General features: G+C 37.9%; 1 long non-coding RNA gene across 1 annotated transcript; it reads right to left on the bottom strand.

Moving 5' to 3' along the window:
- Nucleotides 1-1,004: 1,004 nt before the first annotated feature.
- Nucleotides 1,005-21,004, bottom strand: LOC131419826 (uncharacterized). Its single transcript, XR_009223346.1, has 4 exons — nucleotides 20,920-21,004; nucleotides 17,592-17,700; nucleotides 14,203-14,360; nucleotides 1,005-1,603 (listed from the first exon to the last, which is right to left on the bottom strand). It is a non-coding gene; the product is annotated as an uncharacterized LOC131419826 (long non-coding RNA).
- Between the last annotated feature and the right edge of the window lie 716 nt (nucleotides 21,005-21,720).

Here is a 21,720-nt window from a genome sequence, read left to right as displayed (position 1 = left end):
AGTAGTTTTAGGTTTACAACAAAATTGAGAGGAAGATGTAGAGATTTCCCATTAACTCTGCCCCTACACATGTATGGCCTCCCCCACTATCAACATCACTCAAAAGAATGATATAATTTTTACAAAGGATGAACCTACATTGACACATCATACTTACCCAAAGTCCATAGTTTACTTTAGGATTCACTCTTGTACCTTCTATGGGTCTGGACAAAAGTATAATGACATATATACGTCATTATAATATCATACAGAGTATTTTCACTGCTCTAAAAATCTTGTGTGTTCTGCCTTTCACTCCCCTCTCCCCCTCCCCACACCCCTGGCAACCACTAATCTTTTTTTTTTTTTTTGGTGAAGAAGATTGGCCCTGAACTACCATCTATTGCCAATCTTCCTCTTTTTGCTTGAGGAAGATTGTCGCTGAGCTAACATCTATGCCAGTCTTCCTCTATTTTGTATGTGGGATGCTGCCACAGCATGACTTGATCAGCAGTGTATAGGTCTGTGCCCAGGATCTGAACCAGTGAACCCCAGGCTGCCAAAGCAGAGCAGGCAAACTTAACCACTATGCCACTAGGCCAGCCCCTACTAATCTTTTTATTGTCTTCATAGTTTTGCCTTTTCCAAAATGTCATATAGTTGGCATAATACAGTGTGTAGCCTTTTCAGATTGGCTTCTTTCACTTAATAATATGCATTTAAGTTTCCTCCATGTCTTTTCATGACTTGATAGCTCATTTCCTTTTAGTGTTGAATACTATTCCATTGTTTAGACATACCTCAGTTTATTTATCCCTTGGCCTACTGAAGAATGTCTTGGTCGCTTCTAAGATTTTGAAATTATGAATAAATTTCCATAAACACCTGTTCGCAGGTTTTTGTGTGAACATAAGTTTTCAACTCCTTTAGGTAAATACCAAGGAGCATGATTGCTGGATCACATGGTAAGAGTATGTTTAGCTTTGTAAGAAACCACCAAACTGTCTTCCAAAGTGGCTGTACTATTTTGCATTCCCACCAACAATGAATGAGAATTCCTGTTGCTTCACATCCTCACCAGCATTTGGTACTGTCAGCGTTCTAGATTTTGGCCATTTTAATAGATGTGTAGTAGTATCTCATTGTTGTTTTAATTTTCATTTCCTGATGACATATGATGTTAAACATATTCTCATATGCTTATTTGCCGTCTGTATATCTTTTTTGGCGAGGTGTCTGTTAATGTCTTTGGCCCATTTTTCACTTGGGTTGTTTGTTTTCTTATTGTTGAGTTTTATGAGTTCTTTGTATATTTTGGATAACAGTCCTTTATCAGATGTGTCTTTTGCAAATATTTTCTCCCAACCTATGGCTTGTCTTCCAATTCTCTTGGTGTTATCTTTTGCAGAGTATAAATTTTTAATTTTAGTGAAATACAGCTTATCGATTATTTCTTTCATGGATCATGTCTTTGGTGTTATACCTAAAAAGGCATCACCGTAATCAAGGTCATCTAGGTTTTCTTATATATTATCTTCTAGGAGTTTTATAGTTTTGCAGATGTAATCTTTTTTAAGGTGGTAGAATTAATTGTGGTTATCATTCAAGTATGCAGATGAGTCTAAAGGAAAAGACATATAACCAGATAAGTTTATTTCACCACCATTTTCAGAATTTAGACATCAACTTTTTCCCTCAATGTTTTCATCTAAGTGTGATGAAAAGGTTGGTGGATAAATGATTAAATGAATGAATGAATAAGTGAATATCAAAAAGACTGACATTACTTACAATAAGCCAACATTTTCTGTTTCACAGTCAATGTTCTTTATGCAGCTGCCATGAGTTTTGGTGCATCATTTGCAATGACCTCTTGCTTCCAATCATTAAGACATCTTCCTTTTTTATTCTATGATTATAGTTGTTAACCCACATGACCATACCCTAGTGTTTTATTTCCTTGCTGCCTTTTATTGAAAATCTCTTTCTCTCTGTCTCTCTCACTCTCTCTTTCCCTAGCCCACCAATGTAAACATTTAACTAAATTGGATTCTCATTGTGGCAAACAATATATTTTTAATAAAGTGGTGTAATAAAAATTTACTGTTACAATCAATTATATTGAATGTATGCTAGAAGCCGAATTAAGATAATTTGATAAATAAATCCATTTGGAAAGTTTCAAAATGAATCCATCTTATACCAAATGGCAACTTTTAATAAATTGGGGTAATACGCTTTTGAAGAAGAGCCAATAGAGTAGCAGAAATGCAGTATATAAGGCAAATTTAGGTACTTGTACTAATAGTAATATACATTATAATAATTTATTTTTGTATTTTGAAAATAATAATTATTATTATAGGTAGAAGAATCTACATGTTCCCTAGGTATCTACCTATGATCTAGGTATCATATCACTATATGATTAACTTATAACAAAAGTCTATATCTCCTTGGGATATAATTTAAAATCTATAAGTTGGGGCCCCTATTATATTGCAGGTATGTTCTAGACACATTACATATGTGATCTTTAAAATTCATTTAGCAAGGTCCTTAGACTGCAACTCAACCCTAAACTTTTTTTGAGACATATGAAAACTGCTATTTAAAAGTTACAGTTGTTATCCATCATTGTAGGAAAAGATGTCAATTCTCCTTTGCAGAAGGGAACCAAATTCTCCTTTGTTGCAGGGGTGCAGAGCAGGGGGCTCTTGAATGAGCCATAAGTCTGCAAATGTAAAGCTGGGACATACGTATTTTCTTTAGGGAAAAATGTAAAATATTCACTGCCATGAGTTCTATTTGGCAATGTAAATTGCCCTGCATAAAAACTGTTTCTGCAGAGTGTGTTCTTGGACTGTGTATGGATTAAGAAAATAGTGTGGCTCATTGGAATTGTGCGTATTCTTGAGCAGCTGAGGTAGGATGTGAGGAGCTGAATTGGAGAGAACTATAGAAAGCTTCTGCGTAAACATGGTTTTCTCCTCAAGCTACTGTTAGTGACTCTGAAAGTATGTGATCGGACTAGACTATTGATGTTCTATACATGATGTCTTTTAGAGAGAATTATCCAAAATATATTATTATCTCATTCACGCCACTGAGCAAGACTACATTCATTTTGGGTAAGGTAGACTTTCTTCAAAAGTGAGTTGGTATTTTACTGTCCATCAACCCGGGAGCAGGACAATTCTGGGGACAGAAAATGGGGAGTTGGAAGACAGATCTTAGGCTGGGATGATAATGAAGTATTTTCACCTCCCTGGGCCTTGGAGTAGTTGGTTTTTGGACATAGAGCAGTCACTCTGAAAGGCATTCTCTCTGGAGGAGGTAAACCAGCCCTTGCTACCTACATGGCAGCCATTTGACTTATAGGCATCAAAACATTCATCAGGCCTTCGAGAAAATGCTCCTAGGGACTCCAAGAGTAGCTATATCAAAGAATATTTTTAAATTCATACCATCATTGTTTCCTTCCACCACATCCAAAACTTCAATAAAACTTTGTTAAAAGTTGCAGCCAGGGGCCGGCCCAATGGTGTAGTGGTTATGTTTGCATGCTCCTGGGGTTTGTGGGTTCGGTACCCAGGCGCAGACCTGCACACTGCTTATCAAGCCATGGTGTGGCAGGCATCCCACATACAAAAAGTAGAGGAAGATGAGCATGGATGTTAGCCCGGGGCCAATCTTCCTCAGCAAAAAGAGGAGGATTGGCAATAGATGTTAGCTCAGGGCTGATCTTCCTCACAAAAAAAAAAAAAAAAAAAGTTGCAGCCAGATCCTGTTCTGTGGGTGCTCATTTTATGCTTGGAATGGAGCAGCAAAGGAAGTAGTCCCTCGCATAGTGCCTCTCAGAGCAGGGGCAGCAGCAGTCACCAGCAGAGTTGGTGTGGTGAGCAGCATTTTCAGGAAGTCTTGCAGCAATAGAAGCAGAGGCACCTCACTTTACTAACAGGTCTCACTTTAAATTCATTTCCTTCTCAGAGGGCACTCAAGCCTGCTTGGCAAGACTAGTCCATTTCCTTCTAAACTGACATTCACTCTCCCCTAAGTAACTATTTCACATCTTTTCTCTCCTTAAACCCTCCAAAACCCCTCTTCCTCCCTGCTCATTCTTAAATAATAACCTTACCTTGTACTTCATTGAGATAATGGATGTAATCACATGGAATTGTCTTCAATTTCCCCCCAAAATGAATCTACCCCCTCTGCTTTCTCTTCTCCTACAATGGAAGACCAGTCTGCATCTATCAAATGTCAGGCAAAGCACCAGTGTTCTATAGACATCATCTCTGGCTCTCTCAAAGATTTCACTCTGGCAATGATTCCCTCTCTCTCCAGAACCATGAATTTATTCTACTCCAAGGTTAATTAACATTGGCACATATACAAGCTCTAGTATCTGCCATTTGGGAAAAAACAAAAACAAAAAAGTTTCCTGGGCTTTTCATGTCCTTCCAAAGAGGTTCTCCTATCTTTACTTCCCTCAACATCCAAAGGTCTAGAAATAGTTGTCCATATCCACTTCTTCAAGTCCTATCCTATCTTCAACCCACTTCAACTGGGTTTTCAGTCTCTATTCTCCAGTGAAATAGCTCTTGTCAAGATCTTCTCAATGATCTCCATGTTGCCAAATTTTATAATCCCTTCTCTGTCTCTTCTGGCCTTTCTTCTCAGCAGTATGTTACATAGTCAAACACTCTTGACTTTTTGAAACACTTTTTTCCTTGAATTCCAGAACATAATGCATTATCTCATTTTTTTTCCCCAATATCACTGATTCTCTCTCTCACTCTTCTTGACTTTCTCCTCTTCTCTAGCCCACCTCTAAATATTAGAGTATCCTAGGGATTGATCCTATAAATTCTTCTTTTAGCTTCCATTCATATTCCCAATAACTCATTCAGATCCATTGCTTAAAATGTCATATATACTTTCATAACTCTCAAATTTAAATCTCCCACCTCTTCTCTCAACCCTGAATTGTAGAATGTACATCTAACTGCTTGACATCTCCAATAGTAAGCTTAAGCATAATTTATTAAAAAACAGAATTCATGCTCTGTACCGTATTACCCAGCCATCACCAAAAAACAATTATTTTATTGCTTCCCCATGTCAGTAAGTACTCCTAAATACCTAAACCTAGCCATCACTTCTGAATCCTCTTTGCCCCTTTACCTAATCTGCCAACATCATATCATTCTATGTCAAAGTAGATCTCAAACCCATGGCTTCTCTCTCTCTCTCCACTTCTACCTCCTTAACAAAGCAGCCACCATCTTTTCTTACCTGGATTATAATAGTAGCCAAAATATTTTCCCTATTTCAACCATTGTACTCATATTCTTACTGACCCGGCAGCCAGAATTTCTTTTTAAAAAGTTAATTAGATCATGCGGCTTACCTGCTTAAAATATGTCAGTAGCTTCTAAACATTCTAATTGTCTTTGGATGCCCCGCAAGGCCGCACATGATTGGGCCCCTGCACAACTCTCAGACTCACCTTGTGCCACTTTATGGCCTTCTCACTGTTTCTGCTATACTCCCTGTGATATTGTGATTTATAATAAGAAATACATATTTGGTCTTTGACCTCTTTTCTGGCACAAAACTCCTAAAACCCTTGGAATTTCCTAAGTGCTGAGAGTGATGCAGGTGTCTTTTTTTATGTTAATGAGGTGACTTTTGGAAAGCCCCTAGGTCACCTAAGGATGGGGCCTGGTCACCAGAGAAATCAACCATTTGATTAGAAGGTTGGAACTTTTAGTCCTACCTCTCTGACCTCCAGGGAGGAGAGAGGGGCTGGGGGTTGAATCAATTGTCAATGGCCAATGATTTAATCAATCATGCCTATGTAATGAAGCCTCCACAAAAACCCAAAAGCACAGGCTTCAGAGAGCTTCCAGGTTGGTGAACACTTGGAGATTCGGGGAGAGTAGCATGCTTGGAGAGGGCTTGGAAGCTCTGTGCCCTTTCCCCATACCTTGTCCTATGTATCTCTTCCTCTGACTGTTGATCTGTATCGATATTCTTTGTATTAAACTGGTAATCTAGTGAGTAAACTGGTTTGCTGAGTTTGTGAGCTGCTCTGGCAAATTAATCAAACTCAAAGAGGGAGTCATGGGAGCTAGTCAGTTGGAAGCACAGGTAACAAACTGGACTTGTGATTGGTATTTGAAGTAGGGTGTAGTCTTGTGGGCCTGAACACTGAACCTGTGGAATCTGATGCTATCTCAGGGTAAGTAGTGTCAGAACTGAGTTGAATTGTAGGACACCCAGCTGGTGTTTAAGAATTGCTTGGTGGTGTGGGGAAGAAACCCACATGTCGGAATTGATGACCAAAATCATACTCCCCTTCTCTCAGCTGCTCTAACTCAGTGATTATTGCTCAGAACTTTGCATTTGTTGCTTCTTCAATCTGGAATATTCTTCTGATCTTCCCTTCCTCTGTGCTCCATCTCACCATCTCGGTCTCAGCTCACGTGTCTACTCCTCAGAGAAGATCGTCCTGACCATTTCTAATGTTGCTCCCTTATATTAGCTTACCAGTCAATTTCTACACGACCTCTCTGCTTCATTTCCTTCGGAGTACTTGTCCTTATCTATAATTATTTATCTATTTTGTCTGAATCCCTCACCCCCTACCTGCCATCATCTATAAGTTTCATGAAAACAAGAACCTTGTGTGTCCTATTCACCACATAACTCATGTGCTAGAAAAGTTCCTGGCACAAAATAGGTACTCAATAAAAATAGTTGTTATATGTTATATAAATGAATATCTTGGCGAAAAAGGACAGAATAAAGAACCTGAATAAATCTGTTCTTAGCCCATGTAAGAGAGAACCTGGTGTCATTTCCAGAAACAATTAGGGCTTATTTTAAGGGAATCCATCATGCCACTGTTAACTTACACCATCATAATATGAATATTGCAGGAAATGAGCCTCATTTTATATTTACAGACAGTCAAAACCTGGCTATATCAGTTATATTTGCAACAATTTGAGCAGGTGGATGTTACTATCTCCTCTTTAAAATTGCAATATGAGGCCCAGAGGCCATAATAATTTGCCCAAATCCACATAGCAAATAAATGATGAAGCTGGGATTCCAGCCCCTCTGTGTTTGATTCCAAGGTCCATGTCCTTCCTTGTATTCTAGAAATAATACACTGCTGAGCATAATGATGAAGCATCTTCTTTTCTGAAAACATTTATTGCTATTCATGAGCCCAAAGGAGAGCTAAAAGTGTGAATACAGGAGTTGATCCATAGCGTTAAGAAGGGGAGGAAAAGAAGAAACTATGTGTATAAAAAATGCAGCTGATGGGTGTCTTTTCAAATACCACAGTGTTTCAATAGGGCCTGTTGAATCACACATACACATAATCAGTGTAATTCCAGGAGCAAGCCCGCTTGGCTCAGCAGTTTTAATATACAGATCAATTTTGCATTACCTCCTTCTGGCTGTGAGTGCTCATAGAGGGAGGTCATAAAACATTTATTGGGCCAAGGATGCAAATTGAGCAAAGAGTGAATCTTCAATCTGTGGACAGGCTCTTGAAAGAGACTTGTCAGGTGAGCCTGTGATGAGCGTTTTCTCTGCCCTACACCCTATGAAATTTTTATTTTCATATCCTTTAAAGAATTCACCTCTTTGTGGGGTGGAAAATTTATATATACATACACACACACACACACACACACACACACACACATATGACTATAGCATAATAAATCATGTGTCATTTATATTTTAAAAATAAAAATGTGTGTAACAAAGCCTATTAGAAAACTAAACTTGGAATATTATGACAGAAAATCTCCAATTATAACCTAGGGGTAAGACGACATTTGAGGACAATGAGGAAAAGTATAGAATGAGTGTTAATTTTGACCATGAACTAGGACTCCAGGCCAAAAGTCCATATTGTGGCACAACATCCAGATAAGCAGCGAGTTAATCACTGGTATATGGGGATTTCAAGGTCTGAATTGGAACCCAGAGAAGTGAAGCAACCAGGATAATTTCCATACTTGCTGTGTTACATTTAATTACTCTCAAGGTGGCCTGGCCTGCTGCTGCCTATCTTAATCCATCTTAACCATTTCTCCTAATTCAGCTAATAAGAAATGAATAATGGTTCACCATAATGCAGTCATCTTGGCACACGGAAGGCAAGAAATAAGAGAAAATGAGCAATACCCAAGAAAGGGAAGGGGGAAGGCATTTAGTAAATTTGGCTGGTCTAGTTCAACCCTTGAAAACCCTGTACATATTATTCCTGGGCATAATCTGAAGCTTTCTTCCATGAAGCCTCACCTGCCAGTTCCAGCTAAGAGTGATTCTCTCCTTTTCTAATCTCTTGGAGAATTTAGGTCTGCAACATTCTTTGGAACTAACTGAGGCTACCTTGCATCATTATTTTTCTTTTTAGGACAATAGCCTGGGTAATAAGCTAAAAAAGGGGTAGGGCGTATCTTATATTGTTTTTATTTGCCTAATGGCTGGCAAATGTGCTGCAGAGAGCAAGAACCTCATATTTGTTAATGAAGGTGATACTTAATTTGTGTTTATATTTCTCTCTTAGCAGCTAATGACAAACTTATGACAATGGGCATATTGCCCATAGCTGGACATCTCCTGCCATGCGAGATGAATTAGAATATAAATTGGAGGAAGAGAAACAGCTAAGAAGAAAAACTGCTAGGTTGCACATGTGTAAGACCACCACCACCCAGGCCATAAGCTTCTTGAGGGTAAGAACAGTCTTCTTTATTCAGTAGCCCCAGTAATTAATGCAGCCTCTGATCCACAGGCAGCTGCTCAACACTTATTTGTTTAATGAACGTCGTCCTGCCAGCTCAAACACACACACACACATGCATGCATGAGCACGCATGGCAGCTCAAACACACACACACACATGCATGCATGAGCACGCATGGCATCTTCAGAACATTTACAGAGATGGAATTTATATTTTAAGAAGATACGGTATGTATCAAGACTTTCTATAACCATCAACTCAAATTTCTTGGGCACTTTAATAGCTTTATATGTTTTTAAGTTGATCCTTGTTGTTTCACTTCATTCTTCTTTATCCAAAATGATTTTTATTTCTCTCCTATTTGTAAGCCTCACTTAAGCCCTTACGGCTCTCCCAGCATCATTCCTGTAGAGGCCCAGGGCAGGGAGAGTCACAAGAGCAGCTGCCTTAGCCTACTCCTTCCCAGCAAAGGTACAGTAAAAGAAGAAAGACTCAAGTTACCCCAATCTGTCCTCTTACTTTGGAGTTCCAGAAATGCAAAGAGCTGCTACGTGAAAAAACAATATTTGTCCCTAATGACACCCCTTTCAAATCATTTAATTAGGACACATCTAGAAAATAATGTAATTAATTGTCAACCAAGCAACTAATTGTCACAAGTTGTCTTGAAAGGAGCAGAGCTGAGTCTAAAATATAACAGGCAACACTCTCCCACACATCCGTTGCACTCTTGGCAAAAATACTCCCTTAAGAATCACAGAACTAGTGCAATCTAAATAAAGTATTGCGTTTAGTTAATAGCCATACACCAACATTGGTTCCGTAGTTCTGACAAATATACTAAAGTAATGTGAGATGGTAACAATAGAGAAACTGGGCAAGGAGTATATGAGAACTCTGTGCTATCTTTTGCAACTTTTAGTAAACCTAAAACTACCCTAAAATAAAAAAGCTTTGAAAGATTTTTGTGTGTGTATGTGTGAGGAAGACTAGCTTCTGAGCTAACATCCATTGCCAATCCTCCTCTTTTTGCTGAGGAAGATTAGCTCCGAGGTAACATCTGTGCCCATCTTCCTCCATTTTGCATATGGGACGCCACCGCAGAGTGGCTTGATGAGTGGTGTGTTGTTCTGCGCCCAGGAACGGAAACTGCAAACCCCAGGCTGCCCAAATGGAGCTTTGGGCGAACTTAACCACTTTAGGGGCGCCACCTGGCAGCCCCTAAAGATTTTTTAAAAAAAGAATCACAGAATACAGAGAGAAACTCAGTCAACTAGGTATCTCCCAAAGCTTTCCTGAGAAAGGAAGTTCCTACGGGAAAGTCCCAAGCCCTGTTCACAACTGTGGACGAAATGTAGACAAGACTGAAGGCCTGGCTGAGGAAAGAGAGCAATGGTGCTTGGTCAGATTCAGCGAGACAACACAGCACTCTGAGGGACGGTCATTGAGTGGTGAGGGATGAGATTCACCAGGTCTTAGCAGGGTTTTGGCCGGAAGCAACGCAAATTGTACTTGAACTTAAACCAATCTATCTCCCTTTCCCCGTCCAGACTGCTTACGTACCTTTAATAGAAGAGAGTCACTCTGTTGAGACAATCCTATTCAAGAGAGCTGAGTACCAAAATTAAATCAATTGCATTACATCCTGTAAAAGAAGCATCTCCAAGAAGGAGAAAGGCTTTTCCAAACAGCTTAAAAGGATAGATGAGTAATGGTGATCCTAGGAACAGTGGAGAGAGTGCCAGGCAAGGGTGGCGGTAAAAATGGATGATCCACACCTCAAGAAGATAGAGTGTGAGTGTCACTTAGAATCTCAGGTGTGAGAAGAATCTGAGGTGGGCAACGGGTCCTGGAAGAGTGGGAGCTGTGGGAAATGATATGCAGGGCCTCCGTATTGTGCAAAGAACAAAAGAGCGTTGCAATTACAGAGGATGAGGGTAGCCATCAGTCTTGGTGAGAAGCTGTTCAAGTGACCTTACCTAGGATCCTATAGCTTGTGGGGCCTGGAGAATGTTTGGGTTATTTTGAGATATTTAATGAGGGGATTCTGAAAGTCTTGGAACTTCAGCAGTCAAGGAGGTATTAGTAAGAAGTTATAGAATTTAGAAACAATGCTATTGGACATATTCCTCAAGTTCAATGAAATTGGGCTCTTTCAAGTTACATCATACACCTGGATGAAGGCTTACCACAGCCAACAGCACTGCCTACCAGTCTAAGGGAGTCCTGAATTTTTACAGGCCTAGAGGAGCCCCTCTGGGCCTGTGATAGAAGGATAAGATGGCTAATTATTTCTTTTATTTCTTATTAGTTACAGAAGTGTTGAGTCCACTGAGGTTAGGCTGAGCTATCCATGACTTTGACCTCAGGGACAAAGAGAGTCCAGAAAAACACATAAATGGCAGAATTTTCCCTCATGTAAGACATGGAGAAAATGGCATCCTATCGTGAGGATGCCCCACCCTGCAACACGGGAGCTAAAACGTGAAATGAAGTATTGAGTCTGATTTTCCTTTCAGAAGTCAAGACGTTATAAATAGTTAAACTATAAACTACATTTTAAAAGACTACGTGTTTATTCTCCAAAAAAATCTGAGCTCTGCTATCCCAGGTTTATAGTTAAGGCTTTTCCACAATGCTATTCCAATCCACAAATTAGAATCAGCCATCGGGAGGATCTTTCACCTTCTTAATGATGTGAGAAAGGATCAACACTTAGCTGATCCCTATCTTATGCCAAAAACGCTTAAATTCTTTTTAGTCTATAATTAACAAAGTAGTGCCTGATAAAAATTTTAATACAAATCTGTATAAAATAAAGAGTAAACGTCTTTATTTTAGTCTCACTCTCCAGGATTTGCCACTGTTAACAATTCAGTGGCTAAGTTCCAAGCATTTTTCATGTGAATATGATCGTAAAACATATTTTTACAGAGATGAGATTATACTGTACATGCTACTTTGCAATCTGCTCTTGACACTGAAAACTTTCTTTACGTATAGAATCCTCCAGCTACACTATGACACTATGACACTATGACACAGATAATATTATACCTATTTCAAGAATGAGTAAGGGGGCCTCAAAAATATTGTGTATTCTATTCAAGTTCACACAAGCTGTAAATAGGCTTCAAGCCCAAATCTATTGTTTCTCGAAAGCAAGCTGCATGGAATAGAAATGGTATGCAGATAGCTTAACCTCCACTGTTTAGTTCAGGGATAGGCAAACTTTTTCTGTACATGGGCAGACAGTAAATATTTTAGCTTTGGGGGCCACATAAGGTCTCTCACATATTCTTCTTTGCTTTTGGGGGTTTTTGTTTGCCTTGTTTACAATCTTTTAAAAATGTAAAAAACACTCTTACTTGGGGGCCATACAGAAACAGGACTCAGATGTTAGAGATATGGTCCGAGGGGCTATAGTTTGTTAAAACCTGATATAGTTCCAATTGCACAATTTAACAATGCGGACTTTTAAAATGCCAAAATTTGCTTCCTTGCCATTGAATGTATCTTTCCTCTGGCTAGACATACATTCTTAAAATACAAATCAAGCTTGGGAAAGTTTGGGATCACTGACTCCATCCTTGTACCTGCCACTCACCATGACATCATCCATCAGGCAGTAAGTTACAAGACTTCACACAACCCCTTCAGGTCAAACTAAAGTGGAGATTTGGTTTTCCTGCAACTAACACTTTGGGAAAACAAAAGGACAAAAGTATAAATCTCTCACATAGAAGTAACAGTAGAAGCCTACTTAAGAGTGTTTGTATTTTGCTTCTTTTTGTTAGTTGCCAAGAATTTACCATCGCCAGAACTAAATTGTTTATTTTGAGACACTAATGAGCAGGCCACCGGAAGCTAGGTGTCATTTTTTTATTACAATGAGGTCTTATTATTGCTTCATGTTGTCAAGACACAACTCCTCCACACCTCATCCACCTCCTCTTAGTAGAAAAAGAAAAATAATTTGGTATGACATTTATCTCTATGAAGAAGCAGCAGTGTGTACTAGAAAAAATAGGATCTTTGGAGACATACACATTTGAATCTCAATGTCTTTATTTATAGTTAGTTGATATTAGGCAAGTTGCTTAAGCTCTCTGGGCCTCAGTCACTTTATCTCTAAATTGCAAAGTTGTTAAATGGAAGGGAATTGTAGATTCGTAGATACTTAATATTAATAAAACAATATAATATATTTAATTATTATAAGGCAATAATTAAGACTGCAGATAAATATGGCAAAATCATCCTAGATAGCAATCTTTAGCTGGCCTACGGAATACAAATTCCAGTGCATTTTTTACATGACAAAAACCCATCAGCATAGTTGCTTTTATAATTCTCTTAAAACTCCCGGGGAGCAGGGAGCAGATTTTAGAGAATTTGTGAGATCATTCTTTACAATCTAGTGTTAAGATATACATTTTTCTCACCTAAAAACAACCAAAAATATAGGGTATCCTTTTAGAAATCTTGTTCTATTAGTAAATGCACATAATAAGAAAAGTAATACAAATTCTTTTCTCTATAACATTTTTTCTCCATCAACCTGAGCAAGAACAAACAATGCTAACACAATGTCTGTTCGCTGTTTAGTAATGGATTCAGCAAAGGAAGACTACATCCTAAAAGATTAATAAGAAGCGAACGTTCAGGACAGCGAAAAGCCGAAGAGCAGAGAGGCTGTTTTGCTTAACCGCCTGTCAGTCAATATTCACGCCTGACTTTGGTCTTTGGGCCCATGCTGCTAAGCTTGGCCTCCGTCTCAGATTTCTGCCAATAGCCTAAAAGCTGTATTCAGACAAACATTCAAAAGTGCGTTACTCTAGCTCCTTCAGACAAACTGACATAATGGGTTTCCATTTTAATTAGAGAGGCTTCTAAATTGACTTATGTCCGAGTTGTCCAGGGCTTAGTAGTAAATGATAAAAGTGTGAGGATTTCCTTACATGTTTATATTAATATATTCTTAAATTGTGGGGCAGCATGGTTTGTAGGAGTCAAAAAGCAAAATGTCAGAACATATAATGCTGAAAGTAATATGAAAATCGCCTCAAGAATCCCGAATTATCAAATACGGATCATTTGTCCAAAAGGTGAGGTGTTTTTAATCAGTACCTCTCAATCCAATCAGGGTCATTAAAATTCCTCAGTTGTTGCGCTTTTTCCAAAAGTGAAAAAACAAAGAGATTATCTTTAATCAGAGGTGATATTTCTGGAAATCTTGAGTATCATCCCTTATCAGACTTATGATCTGCTCCCACCGGTCTCACGGTCCACAGCTGTTCTCTTTTCATTCCACGGTCTCAGGTTTTCCAAAGCAATCTTACCAAATAACAGGTATTTTCCCTGATACACACACACACACACACACACACACACACACACACACACACACACATTTCAGTTGCTCCCCCAATACCTACCATTTCTTAGCAAGGCATCCTTTAACCCATAATCGTGGTACGATCTATTTTTTCCACTCCATTCTACCTCTCTGTGTTCACTTGTGCTTGCCATTCCCCAAGAATACTATACACATTCATGCCTTCATTTCTTTGTTCATAGTGTTCCCTTGGCAAAGCTGCAAAAACAAAATTAGTGGCATTTCAAGCAACAATAGTGTTTAGCAGGTATTCTCTTCTAAAGTATTCAACTTTCATCATTTTTGCATATATGTTGAAGTTTATGCTCAAGGACCAGGAGTAACTGTGATTTGCCCTGAAAAATATTAGCACATCCTTCTTTCCATCTATCAGCAACAACTTGGAGCATAAATGAAATTTTAAAATAATGCATTGAATATCTAAATTTACTTAGTACTATGTAACAAAGAACTTTCTTTTTCTCTATCCTTACACCACCTACCTATGCCATTAAATAGAGTAATATTTAAAAGAAAGGAAATCCTATCCACACAATATAGTAGGCTTGAGGGATATATATCCTACACACTGGAATTTTATTAATGTGATGATTAGAAATTTTGTGCTACATTTGGAAAAAATGCTTTCACTGCAGTTGTCACTGAAAATCATTCACCTTGCTGATTATTCAGGGTAATGACAGAAATTTCATGAAATCTTAGAAAATTTAGACATAACGAGATTTTGTTTAGCAACTCCCAGCCAATGTCTGATCCCTCTATTACATGCTCTCACAGAACCTGCATATTTACTTTTCAACAATTCTCACAGTTTGTAGTTTGCATTTTTATGTCATTTCATTAATATTTGTTCTTTCCCACAGAACTGTAGGCTCCATGGGACAGGGACCATGTGTGTTCTGCTCACCTTTGTATGCCTAGCACTTACCACAGTGTCTGGCACTGAGTTAGCATTCAGTAAATATTTGTTGAAGATGTGAACAGCATTATACATTGAGAATCTGCTTAAGTGATAAGTTATCTAAGTTAATCCAGAGCATTAGCCTAAGAAAATAAAATGGAAGGGGATCTTAAGCTTAAAAGGTCAATATTCACAGTATCAATGCTTGATGTAGAAGTCAATTATAGAAATGAAAAAATACATTTATATAAAATATAAAAATATATATAATATATAAAATATACATAAAATACTTTAAAAAGATATGTATCTATCTCCCTCCTTCTTCAATTTTAAGAAGCTTCAAGGTAGGTTTGAAGTTTTAAAAATTCTCTAAGATCTTAAAACATCGTAGAGTACATGAAACATTACTCTTCAAATTGAGAGCAAGATAAATACAAAAAATACACTTTAAATTTAAGGACTTTGACTTCTGTCTGTCAAACCACTTCAATATCTCTTTGGAATTAGGCATCATTTATATAAAAACTGATACATACATTTGTAGAAATTGAGTAGGAGCTGGAAGAAACTTTTGCAACAAACAGATTAGAATTCCTCTTAAAGTGGAAACTGTCTTCATTTGGAAAATTAAAGGCTTGGTGTGAAAATTGGATCCTGTCAGTTAGGGTGAGGACAGAGTTCGAGGCTTCAAAAAAAAGAATGACAGTACTCTGCATAAGATAAGCAGAGGAAGCTGTTACTGTCAAAGAGGAAGAAAAGAAAATGAGAGAATAAGAAATAGAAAAGGGATAAGGACAGAGGGGACAAAAAGATGGGGAAAAGTTGGGACTAGATACCAACTAGGACCAATGGAAGTCTCCAGGTGAGGCAGGGTCAAAGGATTATTTTAAGAATAACCACGACTTCCTTCCATCTCTGGCATGATGGGGTGTCATGCGTCAGATTAACCCTCCCTCTGAGGTCAACAGTAAAAGCTGATTGACTTTGAATAAATAAATAAATAAATATTTGAAGGCATCATAAATCATCCAAAGAAGACAGGACTTGAAAGATCAATATCACAGAAAGTAAGCTTACCGAGGTGAGACTCGAATTTCCCTTTGCTTTTCCCCTGGGGCATTTACCAATCTGTATCTCAGGGAAGAGAGGCAGAAAGAAGTTCCTGGAGGTGGAGGCAGTTCCATCAGGTTGGGGAGGCCGAAGTTAGTGTTTGGAGATGCCCAGATTGCAGGGCCAAGATCACAGAAAAGAAGGAACTGCACAGAATTGAGTTAGAAATTCTACATACAATTTCTCCACAAGGCATTAACTGACACCTAAGCTGCACATGCAAGACATGGAGAAGACAAGTGGAAAGTAAGGCTGGAAGGCTAAAACGCTGAGCAAAGACATCCGAAGTTTTGTGGTGCTAGACAGACAAGGTTAGGGATCAGGGCCTGCCAAGGCAAAGGTTCCTAAGTAAACAACCCAGAATTTCAAATGAGTCCCTAAAAGGCTACCCCATAGAAAAAAAGAACAAACTGCTCTAAGAAAGGCTGAAACCAAGACTTGGCTCTAGTAAGATGATTGTTTCTTCCTTTATTTGCCTGTAAGAAGAAAATTGAATCCTTTCTGGAGAAAGATAACATCATCTAAACACTCATACACAATGTCTAGCACACAATCAAAACATAAAACGGTGCCACTGGTAAAATAGATATTGGAGATATTAGTCAGAGGCTTTAAAATAACTATAATAAAAATGTCAAGAAAATGTTGGTAAAGTTGGAAAATTTCACCAGAGAATAAGAATCAATAAAAGAAATCAAATAGAAGTTCTAGAACTGAAATAACAACAACCGAGATTAAGAATTTAATAGATGGGTTTAATAAGGAAATCTAAATAAAGTATGGACTTTAGTAAATAATGTGTCAATATTGGATCAGGAATTGTAGTCAATATATCTTATTAATATAAGATGTTAATAATAGGGGAAACTGGATACAGAAAATATGGAAACTCTGTGTATTACTTTGCAATTCTTCTGTTAATCTAAACCTACTTAAAATTATCTTCAAAGGACTAATAATAAGACCCACAGCTATCTTTTCATTAGAAACAATGAGAGAAAAAAAACAAAAAAAATTTCTTGAAAGTGACTTGAAACTATTTTTTAAAAAAAACACTACCAATCTAGAATTTAATTCTTAGCAAACATATCATTCATAAATGACAAATAAATCTGAGATTATTTATTTCCAGGATACATACACCGAAATAAAAAACTAAAGTAAGTCTTTCAGACAGAAGGAAAATTATCCTAGAAGGAAAACCTGATAATGCATGAAGGTATGAATGATGTCAGAAAGGCAAAGGGTAGTGAAAAAATATTTAAGAAAAAGAATAACTTTAGAAGGAATATACACCCAGATATTAAGATTTCTTGTGTAACTTTAGTAATTTAAACATTGTGATACTGGCACAAGGTTAAGAAAAATGATCCATTGTAACAGAAAAGAGATTCCAGAATCATACTCACACTTACATTGTCACTTGCTTTTCCACAAATATGCCAGTGCAATGCTGTGGGGGAAAGCATGTTCCTTTCAATAACTGATGCTAGAACAACTGGAATAATGAGAATAATAAAGTATCTAGAAGAAAACAAAAGAGAGTATATTCAGATCCTTGGGTTAAACAAAGATTTCTCAAGAAGGAAAAAGTACTAACAACAAAGGAAAATGTTGATAAACTGGATTTAATTAAAATTAAAACTTTCTGTCACTGAAAGACACCATCAAGAGAATGAAAATGTAAGCCTTACATCAGATAAAGATACACGAAATACAAATACCAATAAAGACTAGTATTAAAGGTATATATTGAGAACTTCTACAAATAAGTAAGAAAAAAGATGAACAGGTGTTTCAACAGGATGTCAGCATGGCCAATATCACAATAAAAGGCACTACATCATTACTCATCAGGAAAATCTAAAGTAAAGCCATTATGAAGTACCACTAAATCCACCGGAATAGCTAATTTTTTATTTTTAATAATGATAATGGCCTCATCAAATGTTGACAAGGCTGTGGAGAACTGGTATTATCATCCTACTGAGAGTGTGACTCAATACAAAGTCTTTGGAAAACTGTCAGCATCTACTAAAGAAAACATGCATGTTACGTTCAATTATAATTAAGTAATTCCACCCCAAGTATAGGGCCAGCAGGAATCAGTTGACATGTGCACCAAAAATGTTTACAGTAGCTTTATTTGTAACAGCTAAAACTAGAAACAACTCATCAGTACTGTCCTCAGACTCTCGCAAGCAATGCCTCAAGAAGCCCCATGCCTTCCTTGAAATTTTCTATCTCTTTCCAGTGGGTAGGATCAGCCAGAGCTGGAATTGCCATCCATGTGGGGTGTCTGAGCCCAGACTAGGACTCACATGGGTCCTGGTTTCTGTTTCCCCTTGTCTTGATGCTTTCCAACCCTCTACCCCACTCATAGTGTCAACCAGATGCCCCAAGGAGGTCCAGAACTCCTTGGCTAGCAAATTTTTTTTTTTTTTTAAAGTATCATATGAGATTGACCAGAATGGTGCTAATACACTGATTGTGGGTGACACAGGATAGACACAGGGCTCTGGGCTACCAACAGTCTACTGTCAACCCTTGAAATTGAGCCATCTGTGTAGGCCCATGCATCAGCTCTTACCTCAGTGCCACCTCTGGTCGATTGCACCTGAGAATGGGGGCTGGCAGCACACATCCTGACATGGGCACCCAGTGCAATCCTCTACCCTTTCCGGAGACTGCACATCATGTATCAGCCAGTCCTCCAGGGCTGGCCATGCCTATCTCCTCCACAGGCTACCCAGACTGATGCTCTGTAATGTCAATGAGTCCTCTTGATCTGTCTTTTCTGGCCTTCAACAGATGGGGCAACATAATGCTTCCCTGGATTGGTCTTAAGCTGTGTTGAACAAGTCAAGGACACTCCTTGTGTGAGCAAGACCACACGGTTTGCTCTGCTGATGGACCCCTAGACTATCATCCCCAATGGTAAGAGGATGTAGAAGGCAGGGGTAATAACCAACATTGAAAGATATAACATTCTAGGATTATAGTGATTATGGTCAAAAGAGTTCAAGAGAAGACATAGTTAGAAGATGTATTCATCTATGCTTATTCTATAAAATTCCAAATGGTAAATTTAACATGACTAGAAAATGAATTATTGTTGACATTTTCCTGTATACTATGGATAAGACTTGCATCTGTGGTCATAATCAGTGAAGTAAAGTAACAATATTTGAGAGAGTCACTGAAAGCTAATGTTCACAGGTAGCAGAATGGATGCTGTGATATCATGGGTAAGGAGGTAACCAGCATTTAATAAAAGGTATTAGAAAAATACAAAGGCAAGAAGCTCTATATTTTTTCAATACCAACAGGTTCTGAAGAGCCATGGCATTGTGGATAATAACAGTGTTGCTATCTTTTCCTCATGGTGAGAACACGGAAATTTGCTAGTAATAGGACACTTGACAATAAAGAACATGAAGAGATGGTTCCTGGACCTGAACAAAAAGATACCTGGACTTTATGAAGAATCTTTATGTCTACTGATTGGACAATAAACAAATATGCAAGTACCTCTTCTCTATTTATTATTCTAAGTGTTTATTGATAAACCACTATATTCATATGGGCCCATAAATTTTTATAATTCATTTTTAATCATTTATATAGACAAGGACCTTGCAAAAAATGTTTGCCCAGGACTCTGCATACCCTAGGGGTGGCCCTGGACACCAAACACCCTTCAATAGTAAAATTAAGAAATAATATGTAGTATAGTCACACAATGAATACTGTACATCAATGAGAATGAATGTACTAAAACTAAATGCAATGACATGGATGAATCTCATGAGTGAAAGAAGGAAGACATCGAAGAGTACGTGCTATATGATTCCATGTGTATAAGTTTCCAAAGTAGGTAAAACTAGTCTATGATGGTGGAATTATCAGAATGGTAGTAACCCTTGGGTAGGGGCGTGTGTGTGGAGGGTAGTTATTAACTACAAGAGGGTTTGAAACTGAACAAATTATTGCAGGAAAACTTAAAGCTGAATGTACTGATACTCTTTGTTCCAATCCTTTTCTCTACCCTTAAGAACAATTAAGGCCACTTATTTGTCACGTCAAAAATATTCTGGACCGTCTCCTTATTTTATTTTTGTCTTACAGAAGACATGTAAAGGTAACTCACAGAAATATATTTCAATGTTTTCAAGCTTACTAGACAAGACTTTATGCAGTAGTCAGTCCTTCCAGAGACAGTACCTTTATTGTTTGTTTGTTACAAGACACATTATGAAAAATATGGAGATTAACTTTCAGTAATCTCTCATGCTACACTATGTTGAGATCACGTTTTTGAATCTCCAAGTGAACTGATTCTCCAGTGACGTCCCATGGTTTCAGTTTCCCTTGTTAAAACGTTCTAACCTTTCTGCCTTTCTACACTCTCCTCCCACTATGTTTCTCTCTTTTCATGACTAATATATTGTGCAGTAAAAAACTGGGAGGGTAGAGCAGAAAATAGGGAAGGAAAGGAAGAAATGGTCTAGTATTGGAAGTATTCTAGTGCTTCAGTAACCGACTTGGCTCATTTTTCACCTCAGAGTAACTGCAATATATAAACATGCTTACTAGTATAACATTATTTAGAATTTAATTATGCATTTGTTCCTTTTACTTAATTATTTTCAAAACAAAAAGCTTTTAAATCTATTGCAGTATTCACAGCTGCTAGAGTTAAGGCTGTGAGGCTTCTGCAACACCCCGTTCTCTACTACTCACCAGTCAAGGTGAAATTGTCCTTCTGCAGGTTAATTTGTCCCTTCTTGGCCTCCGTCTCAAGGCGAATCTTTGCTGGAGTCAAGGCAAAACAAAGTCCTAAATACAAGTATCTTGCTTGGAAAGCAATTGAGGACATTAAAAAGACACAAAACCTAAAAATCTATTGGATTTTAAGAGACAAAAAACTTCCAATTGTTCAGTTCAGGCTAAGAAATAGTCTCTTAGGAATTTACAGGGAAAAAAGTTGTTATAGAAAGAGTACACATAAAATATAACTTTAAAAAAATGCAATTAGAAGTTCCCAGAGCCTTCTGTAGTTTATTTGAAGTCTCCAAACTCGTTCTCTACTTCTTTGATATTCATGAACATAATAAATACATAACAGAGTCATAAGACACCTCAAAGACTCCCACGGCTTCTGAAGCCCTGCAAAGGATTCATGCAGCAGGTGCAAGCTGACTGCAGCGCTCTAGGCCAAGCTTAAACACTTCAGTTGGAAAGGCAATTTCAGCTGGCTACTGTTGAATTGTCGGTATCCCTCAGCCCAAATCAATCAGATTTCTCCTACTGTTTCTTAGAAGGAAACATTGCTGCCTTTGCCATTTAATATTTTTCTAGTGTACAACTGAAACAAAAAGTCAGAGACGGAATTGTTATTGTGTTTACCATGAACAAAACCTATTGGGTCTGCACAGCCCTGTTGTCTAAAGGCTGCTCTTTTGCTCCAAAGTGGATCCAAATCTCAAGACTATTACCTGCAAGCTTATGATCGCAATCAAATTTCTTAAACTTTCTGGAACT

The sequence above is a fragment of the Diceros bicornis genome, chromosome 22 (assembly GCF_020826845.1).
Source record: "Diceros bicornis minor isolate mBicDic1 chromosome 22, mDicBic1.mat.cur, whole genome shotgun sequence".
NCBI lineage: Eukaryota > Metazoa > Chordata > Mammalia > Perissodactyla > Rhinocerotidae > Diceros > Diceros bicornis.
Note: the sequence above shows the minus strand (reverse complement) of the source record. Positions and strands in the feature narration are given on the sequence as shown.